Raw genomic sequence first — 20,199 nt, 5'->3', positions numbered from 1 at the left:
AAAATTCGCCTTTGTTCTTGTTGTTGTGAGAGTCTTATTGACGATCACCGTCGCACTTGTTTTGATGAATTCAGTTGTTTGATATAGACAACATTATAGAAAACAGTTCTTAAAACCATGAAAATTGATCAATTCCGCCCGAAATTACGGTACCAAGTGTAGTACCAAGGGACCAAATGTAGTACTAGAAGTGGTACCCATACTAGGCCCGACTACCAAAGACGCATTAAAGTCCTCTATGTCTCTTGCAGTTGCCCAAAATTTTATAGCTCTTAAGGTAATCTAGAATGCCGTGAATAGTGTATTGCGATCTGTCAAACTTGGGTACCTTTTGTACTATCCAGCTTTTTACGCTAGCTATAAAACTGTGGGGGGTGATTTGACTATGACATTTGTTGGCAACCGATTTTATAGTTAGGTCTTAGTAGGCCATGCTCTTCGATTGTTGATTGCAATGTCAAATATTTTCACTGGGTTTGTTTTGCAACTGTGTTTTTTATATTACAAAACTCACCTAGTTTTTTACGAACTTCTTTCTATTTATATTAGGCATCGACACGAGAAAAGCGTTCCTGACCTAATTATTTAAGATAAAGAAATTCGAGAGGACAGCATTTTATGCATCGTTATTGGCTCTATACTCTGATTAACACAATCAACAAACATAATCCAACCTCGGCCGTTATATTTTTGATAACCTTCCGGAAACTTCACGGAAGAGGAGATACATTAAAAGTTACATGGATATTTTCAAAGTGGTCTGAGATGTTCAAATATAGATCTCCGTCCAGGTCTCTGTCATTCACACATGCTGTTATTTTTGGGTTTATTCTGCGAGTGGGATGAGAAACTCGGTCTCGTATAGCGAGGTGACAATTCCAGACCCGAGTTAAGTGACTCGCCGTGTAAACCAAATGTGGAGTACAGTCTATCTACCTATTGGATCACTTGGTTGTTAAAAAAAATGTTTCATTCCTTTGTATTCAAAAAAGGCTCAGTAACTGCCGGGGAAGGTAGGGTTGAAGGTCTGTTCTATAAACGAGAATAGCTCCGAACTCCATAAATTCATTCAAAGGTCGTCCAAGGTACGCCTTGCAGAAAAATCTAAAAAAAATATTAGTATTTGATCACTAGAGCACTGCCAAACAAACTAAATTCGTTGTAAAGTTCGTAACATTTATTCACGTTGTTTAATTCTCAAAATAACCTATCGAGAATTAACAGGCACCAGTCCATGGCTGCTTATCATAAATCTAAAATGGCAAATAATAGTATTGAACTGTATTAAACGCAGAAAATTCGTAATAAAACTTTCAAATTTTTGTTACCTGGATGAGGGATTTTTTTGACGTTCGTTTGCATAAACATGAAAATTTTTCAGCAACGCAAAGCTTGCTTAGATTCAACCATAAAAACATTATAGTGTAGACAAGGAACGTCAAAAAGGGGTAATTCAAAGTTTATGGCAAGCTAGCGTAAAAAGCTGGATAGGGATCAATTTCGCCCGATACGAGGGATCAGTACTAGAAGTGGTACCCAATCTGAGCCCGAGTGGGACGGACCTGCGACTACTAGGGTAACCAATATATTTTGGACTTCTATATATTTTGGACCCCCTGGGCCATTTTCCTGTAAATTTTCCAGTTTAAATCGAAATACCAATATAATCCGCATGCCATTTGGAAAGATAGGACTATTCCGCACTTGCAACAAGCGTTTGTGCATGGAAAATGTGTTTATTTTATCTGAAATTAATTTAATTTAATCGGTTCATCCATGCAACCGTTACAACACGTTACAGACAGAAATTGAAGACGTCAGAAATTTTTCAAATGTAAACAAAAACTTTTTTCTAATTTCTGAACTAAAAGCGTAGAATTTCTTCGCTTTTCCATTGTCAATCGAATGATTAGACTATGGGCAAGCATATTATACAACCAGTGCCGTGGACTTTGTCGCCAAACGATAAAAAAAATGCCGGGGGTCCAAAATATATACTTTGAGGGTCCAAAATGTATTGGTGTGTCCAAAATAATGAAAAACAGTGCATCACAACTCAATTATTTTCGACGTCTTTTGGATCCTACATGACCGTATGGGCATTTTTATCTCGTAGAGGAAGTTTTTCTCTACATTTTGGTATGTTCTTTGACTTGGTTACGCTGTGCAATTAATTAATTGGGACAAAAATGTAAAATCACTTCCTTAGCGGGTCCAAAATACGACCGTTACCCTATGTCATTATTTCGTTATTTTCGTTCATCTGTTGTATTTCACAGGATTACAATAAATTTATTTGTTATCAGTAAAATAGTAAATTTCACGGATTTTGTCGGTGTAAGGGTTTATTCACAAATTTCATAACGCCAAAAATGGCCATTTTCGACACCCACCCACCCCCTCGCAACGCTTTTTGTATGAATAGTTTACAAATTTTGTATGAGCCGTAACACCACGACGACACCCACCCACCCCCTTTAGCGTTATGAAATTTGTAAATGGGCCCTAATAGTAGATATCACAGGAAAGTATATTTTTTGGTGTTCACAGTTAAAATTCGATGATTTATTCTACGGTTTATTCTAAGTGTGAAGCGTCTGCGCAGTTTGCGTTTTGGCCTGGAAATGCTTTTTTACCACAGATTACGATAAATATGTGTAATATTACACTATATTAGCACTAAAGAACGGTGAAATCTCGATGTAGACCAAAATTTCTTTGAATAAAGTGCTTATTACGTCTAAATATATCATCATATTCAATATCAAAAAACAATCACTTTTAGAGTGTGTCAGCTATTCCCCTTTTACACTAGAGAAATCACCACTGTACTTATTGATTAAGTATTTATCTGAGGGGTGCGGTCTCCAACATTTTGGTCATTCAATTCGAAAACAAATTTTTCTACCAGTGCTAACCGTTGTTTGTTTGAGAGTTGTGTTTGATCTTCCGACCTTGACGCTTGCTCCTGCGGGGGCCGGCGATGAGGGCAGGGTCAAATATGTCGCGCGTCGATCGAGTAAAGTGATAAAGTGCCGCTTTCGATTAGTCCTTTTCGATCTTTCGACGTTGACGCTTGCTCCTGGGCAGTGCGTTAAGAAAGCCCGAGCAGCCGTCAGTTGTTTTCCCTCACGGGTCGCATGCCTTTTTTCTCTGAATGCTTTTATATAGCCTAGCAAACGAGTGAAGCTGAAAGAGGATTGTTGCTGCTCGAGTATGACGGATCAATTGGTGAGCTCATTTCATGCTACTGTTTCTAATCTATAAAATATGTATGACTGCACCTTCAATCGTTACAACGGTGAGACGTAAATATGATTTTTCAAAAAATATGAATGGTTCGTCACTGTGAGTGTCGACATAAACTGTGATTCATAAATTATTTATGTCTAATTTTTTTTTATTCAATACACCTTATTCTTTTTACCTTTATTTTTGTAATTAAAAAAAAACTTTGAATGGTTCGACACTTCAAGTGTAGACTTCCGAAAGGTTCACTTTATTCAACAAACTTTGAAAGGTTCGTCACCTCAAGTGACGGCATAATTTTTCTCTAAATAGATATTGTTCAAATGAAAATATTATATTTACATATAAGCATGTTTATATCTCACAAATAATTATTTATCATGGTCTAATCGCTTATCAAAGTGAATCCTGTGACCCAACGATCCTTCCCATGACCAAACATCCCTCCCAGTAACCTTTGTGGAGATGCAGAGGCAAACACGGTCTCCAAATAGCAAAGGTTACACACTAACATTCCTTCCCCCAATCCCACCTGACTGCAAGGACGTGGCCGGCGCCGTTATTGACCATGTATAAATAGAGGCACTGAATTATGCACACTGAAGAAGATTATGGCCAATCCCAGCCGAACTTCTAGTTGATTCTTTGTGCATTTTCACTGACTTCGGTCAATCACGGAATAGCAACCATTGATATGTGTAGTCAGTCTAAGCTAAGCTAAGCTAAGCTAAGCAGTGCTAACCGTTGTTTGTTTGCTTGTCTTGCAGGAAACCATTTTCAAGATGCACACTCAAAATACAAAACACCAAGCTTCTGCAGTTTGATGCAGGCAATTAGTTCAATAAATTAGCTGAATCACATAGTTTCTGACCGTATGTTAGTAAAACATATATTTCACAAAAGTTCTGACAAACTTACGCATCAATAAGACCAAGTAAACGTTTTTTCAACAGTTGATAGTTTTGTGTCACATAAAATGTATAGCAGTTTTTAGCGTGACGAAGTAATGGCCGCACACTCCTAGGCATACTCGGATCATTTTGAAGAAAATTTTAGCTTCACAGCAGCCTGGCTGCTTGTTGATATCCAGTTCGCACCCCCTAGGTATTTATTATGATTTTGTTGGCATCACTTGGCTCAAAAAATATAGGTTTCAAACAAACTGAAACTCGTTAGTCAAATTTCATACTTTTTTTTATGCATCCGTGAGTCGACACTCCCTGCAATGAAACCGTGAATTCTAAGAAAAATCCACTGATATTTGGTAGAAACTAATGAAAATACGTGAAAAAATATAGCAATTTTCATTATCTTTTGTGAATTGCATTCGGAACTATAAGGGAAAATATTATTGAACTCAAAGCAATAATATGTTTTCTCGTTGTTTTAAAAAGTTCGAGCGGCCTACTTGCCCCAAACTCCGCTATCGTTTTCGAAGCTATTGTTCGCTGAACTCACCCCGGTTTCTCGACGCCAGTTGAAAAATCAATCCGTCAACAGATTTGCGAATGGCACGAAAAAAATCGCAATCTCCTTTTTTAATAGCTCATTCGCCACTTTTATTCGCGCGGTCACATAAAATCCGGTCGTTAAAGCTGGCAGCTAGCAGCCCTCTGCCCGCGGCCACGTCGACAAATCACTACACACTGTTTGTTTTGAATACCCTCGCCTACTCTGATGGTGTTTTTTTTCTGTTCTAGTGGGCTGTCAAAACCGACGCGCACTCATCGCTTCAGGCCGCCATGTTGCTAAAACCGCTTTTCATCCGCCATTGTTGTCCAACCGCGCTCTAGTACTACAATGTTCGCTTGACACGATGAATGAATCTTCAATCTTGCTGTAAGTGGGAAAATTACTTCTTTTTCTTAGATAAAAACTCAAAACACAAACCACAAATCCCCCCATTCAAATGGCGTTCGCGATCAGTCTTCCCTGTGTTTTCCCATTTTTTTTTCTTGACGACCATCGTTCAATCTGCCCCTCGTCCCGTTTGTCATAATTTTCCACCTATAAAGCGCCAAATGTCTATTTTTAAGACCCTTCTCGGAAAAATCACTACCAGTCAGAGTCACAGTCGAAGATTTCATAACCGTCCGCCAGCCAGCCAGCCAAAGTCCTCTCGTCAAGAATCGTCACAACGCGACGACGACGCACCGTAATGTAAAGCGACGGCGACAGGTACCTCCACAGGCAAACAGACGAAACACTTGAGATATTTTCATCGTACAGCAAAACAGAGCTTTTTCTAATGTTGACATGCAATATCCTATACAAAATTACAGATTAATTTTCTCTTGAATTTCGACCAATCCAAAGACTGCCCTAAACTTGTTCTAAGTACGAACACGTCGTAGTCCTTTTCGAATGCAACAATAAAAGAATTATGGAAATCCGTTAACTCCCTCTCAAGCCAACTCGTGACATACAAACACCTTTCCATGTTTAATTATTAGAAAAAGATTAGACCAAACACGTAGTAGTTGGGCTCAAAATGGGTACCACTTCTAGTACTACACTTGGTACCCAATTTTTGACAGATCACAATCCACTTTTTACAACATTCTAGATTTTGGTCTATTACTTCGTGTACCATAATATGTTGGGCATCTGCCAGGGACATAACAGTCTTTATTTTATTTTGGATTAGGCGTTACTGTTCGCGAGACTATATTGCAAATTTATAATTCATCTAGCACTTACGTCTGTATGTCTATGGACCAACCATCGTATTCAAAAGTAGGAGCGATCCACTTTTGGCGTTCGGTCTTTTCGTTATAACGACTTGAGCATTAATTAACTTGGCCCGCAATTGACCACACTTTTGCTGAGGGGGCGACACACCACCCACACACACATAAAAAGTCCATCTCCTTCGGTGCTGCGTACGCCTCTGAGTACGTCGACTTCGATGAGTATTTTACACGAATTTTTCATTCAGCAAATTGATTGTGACAGTTTGTTCGCGCCACGCGGATCCAAGTAGGCTAAAAGAAAACGCGCATACGAGAAAAGATAAGTTTTGTTTTGCTTCGAAGGAAAACAAAACACGCGTGATTGCACTCTTCGAGACTGATCAAACGTAAATGGTTTACTTTCGGGTCGGGACGTTCGAGGCAGACTTTCAGACAGTGAAAGATGTTCACAACTTTTCCTCAACGAGTACAGTCATTCAATTACAAGCTTCACTTGAATTTCAGACAATTCATTTAAATTGGACGATTCGCGGCTTCGGCAACTAGTGATTCTATTGTAGGTAGCCAAATTTTTTCTGTTTAATTTTCCGAACCTCGATAATAAATAACCGTTACACCAAAAAATAAAATAAAATAAAGACATAGGCACTCTAACTCCCCAAAACAACAATTTTATTTTCATTTGTTTTTTCATTTCAATCATTTGAACGCTTTTATAAACTCTCACTTCAAAAAAGTACTTGGGAGCTCTGGATGAATGCGGCAATGGCATGGTTATAAACATTAGTTGACCCGTTCTCAAAACGTTTTTTCGTAGAAACACTATTCAATTTTTATCTTGAATCATTGTCAAAAAAAAAAGACAAAATGAGCCTATGCATAATATAAAACGTTTGACTTTTACTGTGCGCCCTGTTTTCAAGTTGCCCGTAAGAGTGAGCGAGACAGCACCAACACACGGCGCACAGTAAAAGTCATGAGAACAAAAGAATTGATGGCACGTACAGAGGCTCATATAGACCTTCATGATTTTTGCAGTTGCTCAAAATTTTATAGCACATGAGGTAATAGATCAAAATCTAGAATGCTGTGAAAAGTTTACTGCGATCTGTCAAACTTGGGTACCGAGTGCAGTACCAAGGGATCAAATGTAGTACTCATTCTGAGTCCGACTATTGTAGTGCGCCCACCAAATCGGAATGCGCGTGTGGGACACGCGACGTGTGACTCCTTCCCGACATAACTGTCATAATGACATGTGAGGCGCTGCATTCTTACGATGTTTATGAACACAGCGCACTATTCAAATATTACTCGCGACGCTTGGAGATTGAGAAATAAATATATTTAAAAAAAATGTTTGTCCTTATTTCTGTCGGATCCATAATATATTTCTATATTTTTTCTTTGGTCTTAACGAAAATTCGTTCTCACAACCATATCATTGATCGATTTGAAACAATGTTTGTGGGCAATTGGGTCCTAAAATGTTTAATGAAATCTTGTTTTTATTCAATAACACGAAAGAGCACCTTACTGCAACTACTTTAGCAATTTTTCCCGCCCAAATAACGGATATATCATGTTTAAACTTTAATTTAAAAATTGGGTCCATAAATGAATCTTGACACTTAAGATCATGTTTGACGTTCGCTTAGTCGACAAAAATAGTTGGGGTTGTTCCTATCTGACATTTCGCAAGGGATACGGAAAACAAAATACACCCAAAATTTGAGTTAAAGCCAAGGGGTGTGACAAAATCTAAAATAAACATAGAAAATGTTTTTTGTACTTAAACTACCGGAAAACAATAAAAAATTGAGTAAACATGGGTTCTTGGCCTAAAATTAAGCGTTTGGCACTAATATTGGGACAGGGCTTTAGGACCCTATTCATATCACGATTCTGACAAATTGGGTTCTAAAATGTTAAATGAAATCTTGTTTTTATTTAATGACACGAAAGAGCAAGTTACTGCAACTACTTTAGCAATTTTTTCCGCTCAAATAACGGCTTCTTCTTCTTTCTGGCGTTACGTCCCCACTGGGACAAAGCCTGCTTCTCAGCTTAGTGTTCTTATGAGCACTTCCACAGTTATTAACTGAGAGCTTTCTTTGCCAATTGACCATTTTTGCATTTATATACCGTGTGGCAGGTACGAAGATACTCTATGCCCTGGGAGTCGAGAAAATTTCCAACCCGAAAAATTCCTCGACCGGTGGGATTCGAACCCACGACCCTCAGCTTGGTCTTGCTGAATAGCTGTGCGTTTACCGCTATGGCTATCTGGGCCCGGCAAATAACGGCTACATCATATTAAAACTTGAATTTAAAAATTGGGTCCATAAATGAACCTTGACACTTTTGATCATGTTTGACGTTCGTTTAGTCGTTTAAGCGTTTGGCACTAAAATTACAACAGGCCTTTAGGACCCTATTATGTGTCAGATTATTACAGTGGGGATTCGCTCGTTGGGGGTCCTCTACATGGAATGACTCGATCGTTGAATGTTCGCTGGTTGAAAAAAATCCAACTAAAAAGCACTCGAATGTCAGGAGAAGATGTCAAACTAACTTTGACGTCTGACTACCGTCGCATTGAAATCTCCATATATAGAACAAATGTGTATGTATATGTGCGTTTCGTGACGATTTGCGTTCCGGATGCGTTAGTCTGGAGCATTTTCACCAGCTGTCAGTCGTTCCAACTAACGGGTCGGATTCGTTAGATGGAAGGCAGTCGTGTTCCAACCAGCGAATCCCCGCTCAAAAAAGCGTTCTGGGAAACGTGAACTGTCAAAAATACACCGTGAACTACCATCATTGGTCACAGATACATGATCTAGTTCTCGATGTATTTTTGCTTGTTGACGAGTTCACGTCTGCTGTTCACGGATACGAGAACGGATTTTTTTCTGTGTAGATTGAAAAAAACTTTGGCGGATTCCCGGCAAAACATGTCTTTTGTCTTCTGCGATCCTTTGTAGATTCATGGCAATATTCATGATAAATTCTTTAATAACTCATTGTTGAATTGCTGTTAAGTTTATTGGTGGATTACAGAAGAGATGCTTGTTAAAATCATTAGGATGCTGATTGGCTTTCTTAACTTCTCTCAATATGGGAGCTGGTAAGATTTGAGCTGTAGAATGAAACATTAGACGAAAACGGTCTTCCACAAAGTTGTTTATATTGGTTAGGCCCTTTTTGGTGTTATTGAAAATTAGGGAGGTCGGAGGTCCACGTTTTCATGGAAATGGTGTAACTAACTTTCTTATTTGTAGAAATTATAGTACACATGCTTCAGCAAAGTTGTAGACCATTGAATTTCAAGCAGCTTTGCTAAAAAAGTTTTTTTGTATATCTTAAATTAATCGATTTAGAGCATTTTCCTACGGAGACATTGGGTGGTTCAAACAAAACTGGTTTTCTGGCTCTACCGATTTCAATTCAAATATCTCATCAAAGTAGTCTTCTTCTTCTTGGCATTAACGTCCCCACTGGATCAGAGCCTGCTTCTCAGCTAAGTGTTCTTATGAGCACTTCCACAGTTATTAACTGAGAGCGTTCTATGCCAAAATTGCTATTTTCGCATTTGTATATTGTGTGGCAGGTACTATTATACTCTATGCCCAGGGAAGTCAAGGAAATTTCCATTACGAAAACATCCTGAACCGACCGGGAATCGAACCCAGACACCTTCAACATGGCTTTGCATTGTAGCAGCGGACTCTAACCACTCGGCTAAGGAAGGCCCCAAAGTAGTCTATGAAACGCTTTTAAAGCTTTAAAAAATGCGTAATTTGGTGAGTGAAGAAACTCGCTTCCGTTTGGGAGTAATTATTGTTTTTTTTCTCACAAAAGCAACCGAGTGATTCACGTGTCAAGTCCTAATTAGAAGAGATAAAGCGCCTGACTGTTTACGCCATTCACCAAAGGTTATTGACGAATAAAAGGGTTTGCTATTTCTGACTAGCCCAAATGATAGAAAATTTGTCAAGATTCTGATAAAACCATTTTTCTTATATTTTCATCACAATTAAAGTTGACAGGTAGGCACCAATTTTAAGTTTTCAAAATAGATTTTACGAAATTTAACCTCACATTTATTCGTCAATAGTTAAGAAGAGGCAGATTAAATAAGTCAACCTTTTTCCATTTATTACTTTGCACGATGTTTTCTATAGTACGTTTTCAAATGTTGGGCTTGAACTCTAGGAATATAAAATCTAAACAATGAGAAATGTCATCGAGTTGACGTCAAACCAGTGTATGATCAAATGGATTCAACCAAAACATGGTTTAATCACAATTTTCGTCAACGGATGGTACTCTTGGTAATGCTAAACGGGTCGCTAAACGTATGTATGGCAAAATTGGAAGTGAACCATAATGTTAATATTTAGATCTTATTCATGCATGTCAGATACATCACTGGATACGCATGTAGTTTTCACATGGCCCTTCCTTAGCCTAGTGGTAAAATCCGCTACAAAGAAAAAACACGCTGAAAGTTCTGGGTTCGATTTCCGGTCGATTCAGGATCTTTTCGTAATTAAAATTTTAGCGGTACCTTTTCATCATAGTCGATTTTTATCAATATCTGAGGAATCAAAACAAGAACTGTACAGAAATCGATACTTCATTACCTATCAATGGAAATGGAGTAATGCGACATGCACTATGTTTTTCGTTTGTTTAAGTACTATTTTTTTAGATTTTGTCACACCCCTTAGCTTAAACTCAAATTTTGGGTGTATTTTGTTTTCCGTGTTCCTTCAGAAATTTCAGATAGGAACAACCCCAGTGTTAAAATTAAAACCCTTGTGGTGTTTTTGTCGACTAAGCGAACGTCAAACATGATCAAAACTGTCAAGGTTCATTTATGGACCCAATTTATAAATTAAAGTTTAAACATGATATAGCCGTTATTTGAGCGGGAAAAATTGCTAAAGTAGTTGCAGTAACATGCTCTTTCGTGTTATCAAATGAAAACAATATTTCATTAAACATTTTAGGACCCTATTGCACTTTTCCGCAGCTGTGAGAAGTTTGTTTACTCCTTCTCCGATCCATGGAGAACTTTTCCTGTATCCATCGCCACGAGCAGCAGTTGCTTTTATGCACCAAATTGGGTCCTAAAATTTTTAATGAAATCTTGTTTTTATTTAATAACACGAAAGAGCATGTTACTCTAACTACTTTAGCAATTTTTCCCGCTCAAATAATGGCTATATCATGTTTAAACTTTAATTTAAAAATTTAGTCCATAAATGAACCTTGACACTTTTGATCATGTTTGACGTTCGCTTAGTCGACAAAAACACCACAGGGGTTTTAGTTCGACCACTGGGGTTGTTCGTATCTGACATTTCGTAAGGGACACGGAAAACAAAATACACCTAAAATTTGAGTTTAAGCCAAAGGTTGTGACAAAATCTAAAAAAAATGTATTTGGGCTTAAACCAACGGAAAACATTAGAAAATTGAGTAAACATGTGTTTTTGGCCTAAACTTAAGCGTTTGGCACTAAAATTGGGACAGGGCTTTAGGACCCTATTAACCACTCCTTTCATCAAGTTGGTGTGGTAGCATGGTTAGCGTGCACACATCGCGGTTGTTTTTAGCAATGTTATAAGTTCGAATCACGTCGCCGGCACTAGTTTTTGTTTATTTATCCACATAGTGATAATTCTCGGGAGCAGTTGGTGAGCGAAAATATGATGGAATGAAAAATAAACTATCCCCAGAGTGGAGTGATTTTCGGTTATCCTCCATCGTAGCTCCAGGAAAAATTAGTGTGAGCGATAAAAGATGTTCACGTGAGGAAGCGAAAAAAGCATTCTCCTTACATGCGAACAATCTTAGATTTCGCATCATTGATACGAAAATTCAGAATCCTGAAAATATCAATATATGTGCTTTATTTGCTGTTATGATAGACCTAATCTATAGGAGGAAACATCTGTATAAAAATAGCAACGGAAAAAATCTGAATCGGTAGAATCCTTGACGAATCTTTAGAACGCCAAAATATCACCTAGTCCGTTCTGTCTAAACACCGTACCGTAATCCGGGGGCAAATTGATCACTGGGGTGAATCTGATCAGGTCGGTAGCAAAAAACATGTCCTCCCAAGGATGCTGAAGGTTTTGTTTTGCACCACAGACGCTCCGTGTTTTCTCGTTTATAGATGTCTAATGATGATTTTGAACTATTTCATTTTTATTAGGATCAGTTTTGCATAGAAATATTCAAACTTTTTGAAGGTGTAAGCAATACAGTTGGAAATGTTGGTGCTAAACAATTCACTGGTACTATGCCTACATGTTAACTTTGAGTGTTTGAAATGTTGTGTCAGCTTAAGTATGAACTACTGAACTCATTTGTGATGTCATACAGCTTGGTAAGTATAGTTTCTAACTCATAAAACCTTTTATTCTCAAATAATGTGCTTATTACAAGAACAATTGTCTACATTTAGGCGTATTAGGCAGATTTTCAAAGTTTAGGGTCCTATTTTATAAGTCGAGTCGATCAAAAACGACTCGACTGGAGTCACTGTCGACCTAAAATTTCGCTCGGCTTGGCTCTGTCACTCGAGTTTATCGACAGTTGTCACTCCATGTGACCTAAGACAAGACGTGACAGGACAAAGTACAAAAATGAAACCAATTGCCTGACAAAAAAAAAAGACCACTTCTCATTGGTCGTTTTGGCAAAGGCCTACTTTCACATCGTTCAGTTGGATTGCAACAGGGCACTTTGTTGCTAGCCCGGCCGTGTTGCTAGTTCATAAATTAGAGTTTTTATCAAAAGTTTGGAATTTTTAAATGAAATCTTTTTGTTTCAAATTCATTTATGTTCGATGTAAAGATCAAAGCAAGTGCTCCTATAATGCTTAAATAAATAAAAATACCTCATTGAGACCAATATAATCGAAATTGTGTCGATTTTCCCCGAAATATCGCCGATTTTGAATTTTAAACTGTTTTTAGTTTATAAATATAGCATATTTTATTGCGCTAAATGAATAAAGCGTGCAAGAAACAATCAAATTATGAGCCTTTATATTTGAATTTGATCACAAGATTTGCTTAAAAAGGATACTGGTAGCACTGGCTTCTGTATCGTCAAGGTTATCGGCTGAATAACAACGGAGCAGTCTTAGTTGAGCTGTCACGTCCTGTCCTAGCATGTGACTGTTATAGTATTACATTTTACGAGACGTTTTTGAACAGCTGATCGCTCATTTTATGAATAAAAATTTGACAGAAGGCGGTGTCGTAACGTGCAATATCATCAGTGTTGCCGTTTCGTAAAATGGACTATGGGAGTCGACGGGTGACATCTGAAATATGCAAGCTTACTTTGATCGACAATGACTACAGACGAGTCACGAAAATTCGCTCGAATTACAAAATAGACCCCTAAAAATTATGAAATACTCAAGTTGTAAGAATTTTAACGTCATTTTCAGATTCAGGAGATCCAAATTTAGTAGATAGATTATTTTTTTATTCTTAAACCTGCTTTGTTATATGGTGATCAATTTTGCCCCAATGTGTAATTTTCATTTTTTAATATATAAACTATTTTTATGATATGTTAAATATTATTTCAATAAAAGACGATTAAATAAACTGATGAAGATTGATGGAGTACTGATTTTGTCGAAATTTTTTGACAAGATATGAATTCCGAAGGATCACACAACAAAAAGTTATAAAATAATGATCAATTTGCCCCGGATTACGGTACTAGAAGTGGTACCAATTCTGAGCCCCCTCTACTGTCTTTGGTCAAAGTGCTCATACAACACTAGCTGAGAAGCAGGCTCTGTTTCAGTAGTATATCTTCTTTCAGGCGTTACAGATATTCAAGAGAGATACACCTCAAATATTTTATTGAATACAGGTTTTCAAACTTCTCGAGTGTGCGACCCACCTAGTCGACATGTATATTCCTCGCAACCGATCAGGAAAAAATGATTAATAATTGATTTTCGTATTGAAACTTTCATAGTCATTTGTCACTAGGTCGGATACGCAATTTGATCACAAAATGTAAAAGTTCATGTAAATCACAGCGCATATGATATTATAATCTTTTTAATGTCATTAATTTAGGTTCAATCCAAATTGGTAAAGTCCAAATAAAAACAAATTGAAATTTTCTTCGCGACCCACCGCGACTATGAGAATTGAAACTCGATCAATTGTGCTGAGAGGCAACAACGCTCAACACAACACTAGATTTGTGCTCTTGAAAATTCGAGTGAATATGGACTAGTATCATTGGATTGATTTCAAATATCTCAAGTGACAATTACTGAAGCTGTAATTTATGCATACACATGGTGTAAATAAAGCTAGTAGTACTATATAAGTACCATTAAAGTTCATTTGTAGTGAGAAAGGACCTCAGTAGACATATTAAGCATATAACTTACTCGGAATTTGTGGGAGCCTTCCCTACTTTCAATCAACATTGACTGTAGTTATACAGTAATACTAGCCATGTTTAGGTTAAGTTAGGTTAAGTATATTCAAAACGTTTTTTTTTTTCTCTTATAAGAAGGTGAAATCAACTCACCTGTAAAAAATCTGAACTGCAACGGCAAATGAAATGTAATATGTTGTTAACAAAATGGTAATAAAATCTTAGATTTGTGTTACCAAACTAGGATGATAGTGTTGTGTAATGATACTAATGAAGAAATTTAAAAAAAAAGTAATGCTGGTTTAAAATACACCGTTTATATGCGTAAATTGCAGCTTAAGCATTATGATTACTTGAGATAGGACAATATGCAACATGTTAATGTCGTTTCAGAATAGTATACTGGTTCTCCCTTTTTCAATTCAAAATATCCAAAACATCACTTCTTAATTTTTCTTAGAAAAAATACACCCTTTGTCGAACTTCTTCAAAACACCATCTAATCCGCACGGGAAAACGTTTTCACCGTTCACAACCACAGGAAAAACTGATCGCTTCGCACATCTTCACGCTTCGCTATCTCTTCGTACACACCAAATCCCGCACAGTTGTGACACTCCGTGTCACGATCACCCTTCACACAACCACAACCATATTGCTTCTTCACAAATTATTTCAGCGATCGTCTTCAACTTCTTCGATCCGCATGATTTTCGCACTCCCGATGTCCATCTGTAATCCGATCCCACCGAAATCAAGCACTTTCCCGACTGATATTGATGAAATTACCCGAATTCTTTGCGCAGAAAGATCCCCACTAATTAATCACGGGAGGAAAAATAAAGTGTGCGCCTCAGCCATCAAAAGGTGCGCACACTCACACAAACACTCGTTCAACTATAAAAACGTTCCGCGCGCGACTTGGCGAAATTTCCTTCCGCGCCGACCGAGTGCCGAAATTTATCTGACTGAAGCCAAAATCCTCGCGAGACTGCGATGCGACGCGCGTTTAGCTTTAGAACGGAACGAACGAACGATATAAAGTAGTGAGCGATTTTCTCACGAGTTTTCCTTCCATACGATTCGACGAGAGCAGTGAGAGATGTACCATCCAGAGTAGGCCAAGCGCGGATATCATCATCAGCAATCATCGTCGTCATCGCAGCAAACGGAAGGCGAAGCAGCCGATGGTTGGAAAAGCGAAGTGGAAAACCATCCCAAGGAGGGGAGAGAGAATGACAGAATGCGAGAGAGAGCGACCGCTCTGTCGCATGGATGCTCTGATTTTTTAGCAAGCATTCCTTCGCTTCCACTCGAATAAATGTGACTGGATGCCCGTAAGGGTGTCCCAGAAAAAAAAATGTTCGAAGAGTCAATTCTCAGTCCAAAATTTGCGGAACATCTAAACGGTTTTTTTAGAAAGTTTAAATGTTCTACAAAAATGCTGTAAACAAGCATTTATTTTTCGAACATTGATATTTTCTGAGACACCCTATTACGTGTACAAGAGAGAGTGAAAACCCAATCGTCTAGTAATCTAGTAGTAGTCAGATGGTACATCGGTAGAATGGAGGAAAATTGCGTTTTCCCATTTCTTCTGAAGCGTTTCTATTGAAGATAACGTGAAGAGCGGAATGGGGTAGAGACTGAAAGCATTGAACAAACCAAATAGCGGCGAAACACGGTAGGACAGTGTAGGATTTGTTCGGAAAATTTTAGTTTTTCAACATTTTAGATTTTCGTGATCGTGAGGAAAATACGAAATTTCTCAGATTACATTCAGGATAATACACTTTACCATTTGTTCAGCCATTGTTGTACTTTTCCCAATTTTCATCCTTGTTAGCTTTCTTCTTGGCCTTTTCAACCGTCATTTATATTTTATGATCTCATAGTAGGGTAGGTGTACCAGTTATGGACATAGTGGTTCCCTATTTCGCCATACGTGATTACTTTAATGTCTACAATTTTTGAAAATGTTTGTGTGTTGTAGTAGTTAGATTTAAGATATACCTTGATATTGAAACATCCAAAAAGATTAAAAAAGTTAGAGTTATCAAATTTCAAATATGGCCAAATAGGGAACCACTATGGCCATAACTGGTACACTTTCCCTATATACTCTCGGCTGGCCTCTCATTAGCATCTTCCTGTCGTTTTTGTCTATTTTTGATTTATTTTTCAACCATTTTTGGTTTTTGTTGACTTTTTTCTATCTTTCATTACCTTATTTGAACTTATATAGTCATTTTCACTAAAAATTGTAAGTGTTCGTAGTTCAGTGTAGAGTATTTTTGAGGTTTTGTTTGTAAGTGATTCGTAAATTTGTTAAAATACAGTGCAGGTAGTGTCCGTATATGTTGTGCAGTTTTCTCCGTCAGTTAGTCCCATGTTAGGCCATAGTAGAACAGTCCACCGTACTATACCATCATCCACCATCAACTTCCTCCACCTGCCACCAGAGGGATAAGCTGAAAATATTGGTAGCCAAAAAGGGCAGATAGACGGTAACCAAGATGGACGGTCTAACGGGCACGATGATTTCACGGAGTCGACACGAATGGTCTGGGTCACTGACCAGGACTTAAAGGACAGTGACCCAGGTTTAATAAAATCACTTGTCTTGTGACCCTCAACCAAATACGGTCGTAAACTAGAAGCGTGCACTAGTGACAAAGTGTTAGTTAATTAGAACACGAAAAAACGCAGAGGAGTTGAGTGAAGTGGAATATGACAGCAGGTAATCAGGTTCTTCCTCCAAGGCCGCTCTCAAAAAACCTAACACCATATTCTGGATTCGTAGAACCCCGCTGTTTTGGACAGAACGTCTGCTGGCGGTCCATCACCACCCCACCCCCCCCCCCCCCCCCCTACGTTGGGCAGTTCCGGCGAAGACGCCGTTGACCGAGTCCGTCACCATACTCGGAGGCCCGGGGAATGGACGAGGTCCAGAAATGCCGCCATCGTCATCCCAAATGGAAGGAGAAGAAGAGAAGCCGACGATCAGCGTAGACGCAGCCATGGAGAAGGTCGAGGTGATGGATGGTGGAAGAAGAGGGGCCCCGAAAGATGTGAAGTAGTGAGAAGAAAGGACAGGTTAGAGTAGGATTAAGAAAGTGGGAAAATGAAGGAAGTATGAGCCGGAAAAGTCCGGAATGAATAAGTAGTTTGTGTGTCGAAACCAATAAGACGTGAGTTTTTATGTGTGACAGTGCGAACATTCCCTGCCTCGCGAAAATTGTAATGAGTAAGCATGCCGACCCTGAGGTCATGTTTCAGGGAGTCTCAGGAAGGCTCCCCTCTGAGCTGACCAGCAGTTACAAAATGTTGACCCTTTTTAACCTTTTTCGCCGCGTTTTGCGATTTTAGGTCTTTATTTGGCTTTGTTCGCCTTTCCATTTATTACTCTTTTTGTTTAATCTTTACTGACCATTTTTTGACATTTCTTAACTTTGGCCTTATATTTGACCCTATTTGATATTATTTACCTATTTTGCCCATATTTTCTTATTTTGACCTTTTTGACTTTATTGTCTTTGTTAAGCCTATTTTGGCCGCTGCCATTTTTTTCGGCTTTATTTGATCTTTTCCGGCATATTTGGGCTATTTCAACTGTTTTGGAATTATTAGGCTTTATTTGATCATTTTTGGCATCTTTTCTTTGGTTTCGTTCTCTTTTTTGTCTTTTTATACCATTAATGCCTCGTTTGCTCTTTTTTATTTTTATCTTTTCTTTTCCTACTCTGGTCTTTCCTTGGCTTTTTCAATTTTTGTTGGTCCTAATTGACCCGTATTCAGGGTGTCTACTCGTTTACAGATATGAAATTCCCTGATATTTCCAGGTTTTTCCAGGTCTTAAAAAATAATTCCAGGTTTGAAAAAATCTCCAAAATACATAAATAATTGATGTAAGGTAATTAAAAAATAAATTTAGAAAATAAATTTTCAAAGATTGATATCTTGAAAAAATATGTAACGATAAATTTCAAAGTGTTTTTACCTTCTAAAAACTATCTGTTTTATTCTAAACTTTTAAGCAACATAGGAAAAAATTGGTGATTTCTACTTAATTTCCATGAAAGGTTCATATCAAATGATCTGAAAATGCCGATAATCATCAAAGTCAGATATAAAAAACAGTCCATTCGAACTTAAGGAAAAAATAGTCTTTCTTTTAAAACGAAATTAAGATTTATGAACATCAGTGACGTACCCGGAGAAAGTTTTGTATTTTTTACTGATTGATATCTTGGAAAACTCAGTGCTGGTAGCGACTTATCGTCTTGAAAATAAAAACTTGAGACACCTCTTGCTTGTAAAAAGAAACAATTATCAGCCAAAACGATGTATCACATGCATTATGAATACATAAAGAAACCTAACAGGAACTACGACATGAGAGTAAGATTCCTAAGTTGAACAGATGTTTTTATAAGATTATTTTAAAGACTTTTTTGTAATTCCTCGTGACATTACAAGTATTCCTGCTGTTATTGTTATGTATTCTACCGTTTTCGCAATTATTCCGGAAACTTCCCAATTTTTTCCTCACAAGATCACGTCGCATCCCTTGGCGAGTGCAACATTTTAAAACTTACGTCAATCCGTGCACCAGTTTTCAAGCCATTTTGTGACATTACAAACACCACTCCGTTTTTATTCATATAGATGTGTCAAAATCGACACTACAAGCAAGAGTAGACTATTCTTGTTGTTTATGGTCGGACATTTCTGAATTCTATACAAAATTTGTGCTTCATGAAAATGTCATTGTGTTAGACGACATTCATTCCACGTTTTTTGTGTTTTTAGATATTCATTCTACCGTTCGTGCTGTGTACAAGAGGTGACGTATAAGTGTAGAGAAATCGTTTGACAGCTGACCATGGAAGAAAAAAAAAAGTCGCGAAAAATATCGAATGTTTAACTGGTTTCCTTCATATTTCATTTCGAAGATCTCTTCAGGAGCTTATTTTGAGATTTTTCACGAACTTTCTAAGTAATTCTTACAAAAAAAATCGTTTTAAATACCTCCGAAAATTTAATCGGGAATTTTTCATAGAAAATACTTTGGAGATTCCATACAAAGATCGTTTCAAACATTTTTCAATGAAGCATCAAATTCACCAAAAAATATTTCATTGATTTCCCTAGGACTTCCTCCAACATTTCCGATTAGAGCACCTAATTCGAAACTTCTTTAGAAAAACCTTTCATTTTTTTAACGCTAAATCAATTATTCATACAAGAATATCTCCAGAGAAACGGTATTTTTTTTTTAGATTGTTTTGGGGAAAGTGTCAAAAACATTTACGAGGAATTTCGAAAGAAAATCCTAGAGTAACCTCTGTTGAAACTTGTATGAGTTCTATCTATTCAATTAAAATTTCTGGGTAATGTCCTATAAGACGTTTTGAAGAAATTCTTTGGTGAAATTCGGACTGAATCCCTAAAAAAAACTATCTATGAATGATCGGAGCAATAACTGTAATAATTGCTATAGTATTAATTTGTGTGGAATCTTGAATATAGTGAACCATGGAGATTTGGAAATATTTTTTGAATGTTTTTAAAGATATCTTTGAACAACGGCAATAATATTTTGATGAAATGAAAATGCCTAAAATAAATGAAAAATCGGCGTAGGAATTATTGTAGAGTTTCTTGTAAAAACGTCTAAACGATTTTTTTTAAGTCTGGAATAAAAAAGAAATCCTGAAAAATCTGTGGAAAATCTTCTAGAAGTAACAAAAAGAGTTATCGGTGGAAATATTAGTGGAAAAGCATCTTGAGAAAATCTTGGGATAATCACTAG

The 20,199-nt window shown here is 37.4% G+C and overlaps 1 protein-coding gene across 2 annotated transcripts in view; it reads right to left on the bottom strand.

Moving 5' to 3' along the window:
• LOC5564667 (glutamate receptor-interacting protein 2) overlaps positions 1–15,364 on the bottom strand; it is a 141,364-nt gene extending 126,000 nt beyond the window's left edge. The window contains exons 1-2 of one of the 2 annotated variants that reach the window (XM_021839180.1): positions 14,979–15,364; positions 4,708–5,086 (exon numbers count right to left, since the gene is read on the bottom strand). The gene's annotated coding sequence lies outside the window, so the exon portion shown is untranslated. The remainder of the gene's footprint in view (positions 1–4,707; positions 5,087–14,978) is intronic. The other variant, XM_021839179.1, reaches the window with a different exon arrangement.
• Positions 15,365–20,199: the final 4,835 nt, after the last annotated feature.

The sequence above is a fragment of the Aedes aegypti genome, chromosome 1 (genome assembly GCF_002204515.2).
Source record: "Aedes aegypti strain LVP_AGWG chromosome 1, AaegL5.0 Primary Assembly, whole genome shotgun sequence".
In the NCBI taxonomy this organism is placed as follows: domain Eukaryota; kingdom Metazoa; phylum Arthropoda; class Insecta; order Diptera; family Culicidae; genus Aedes; species Aedes aegypti.
Note: the sequence above shows the minus strand (reverse complement) of the source record. Positions and strands in the feature narration are given on the sequence as shown.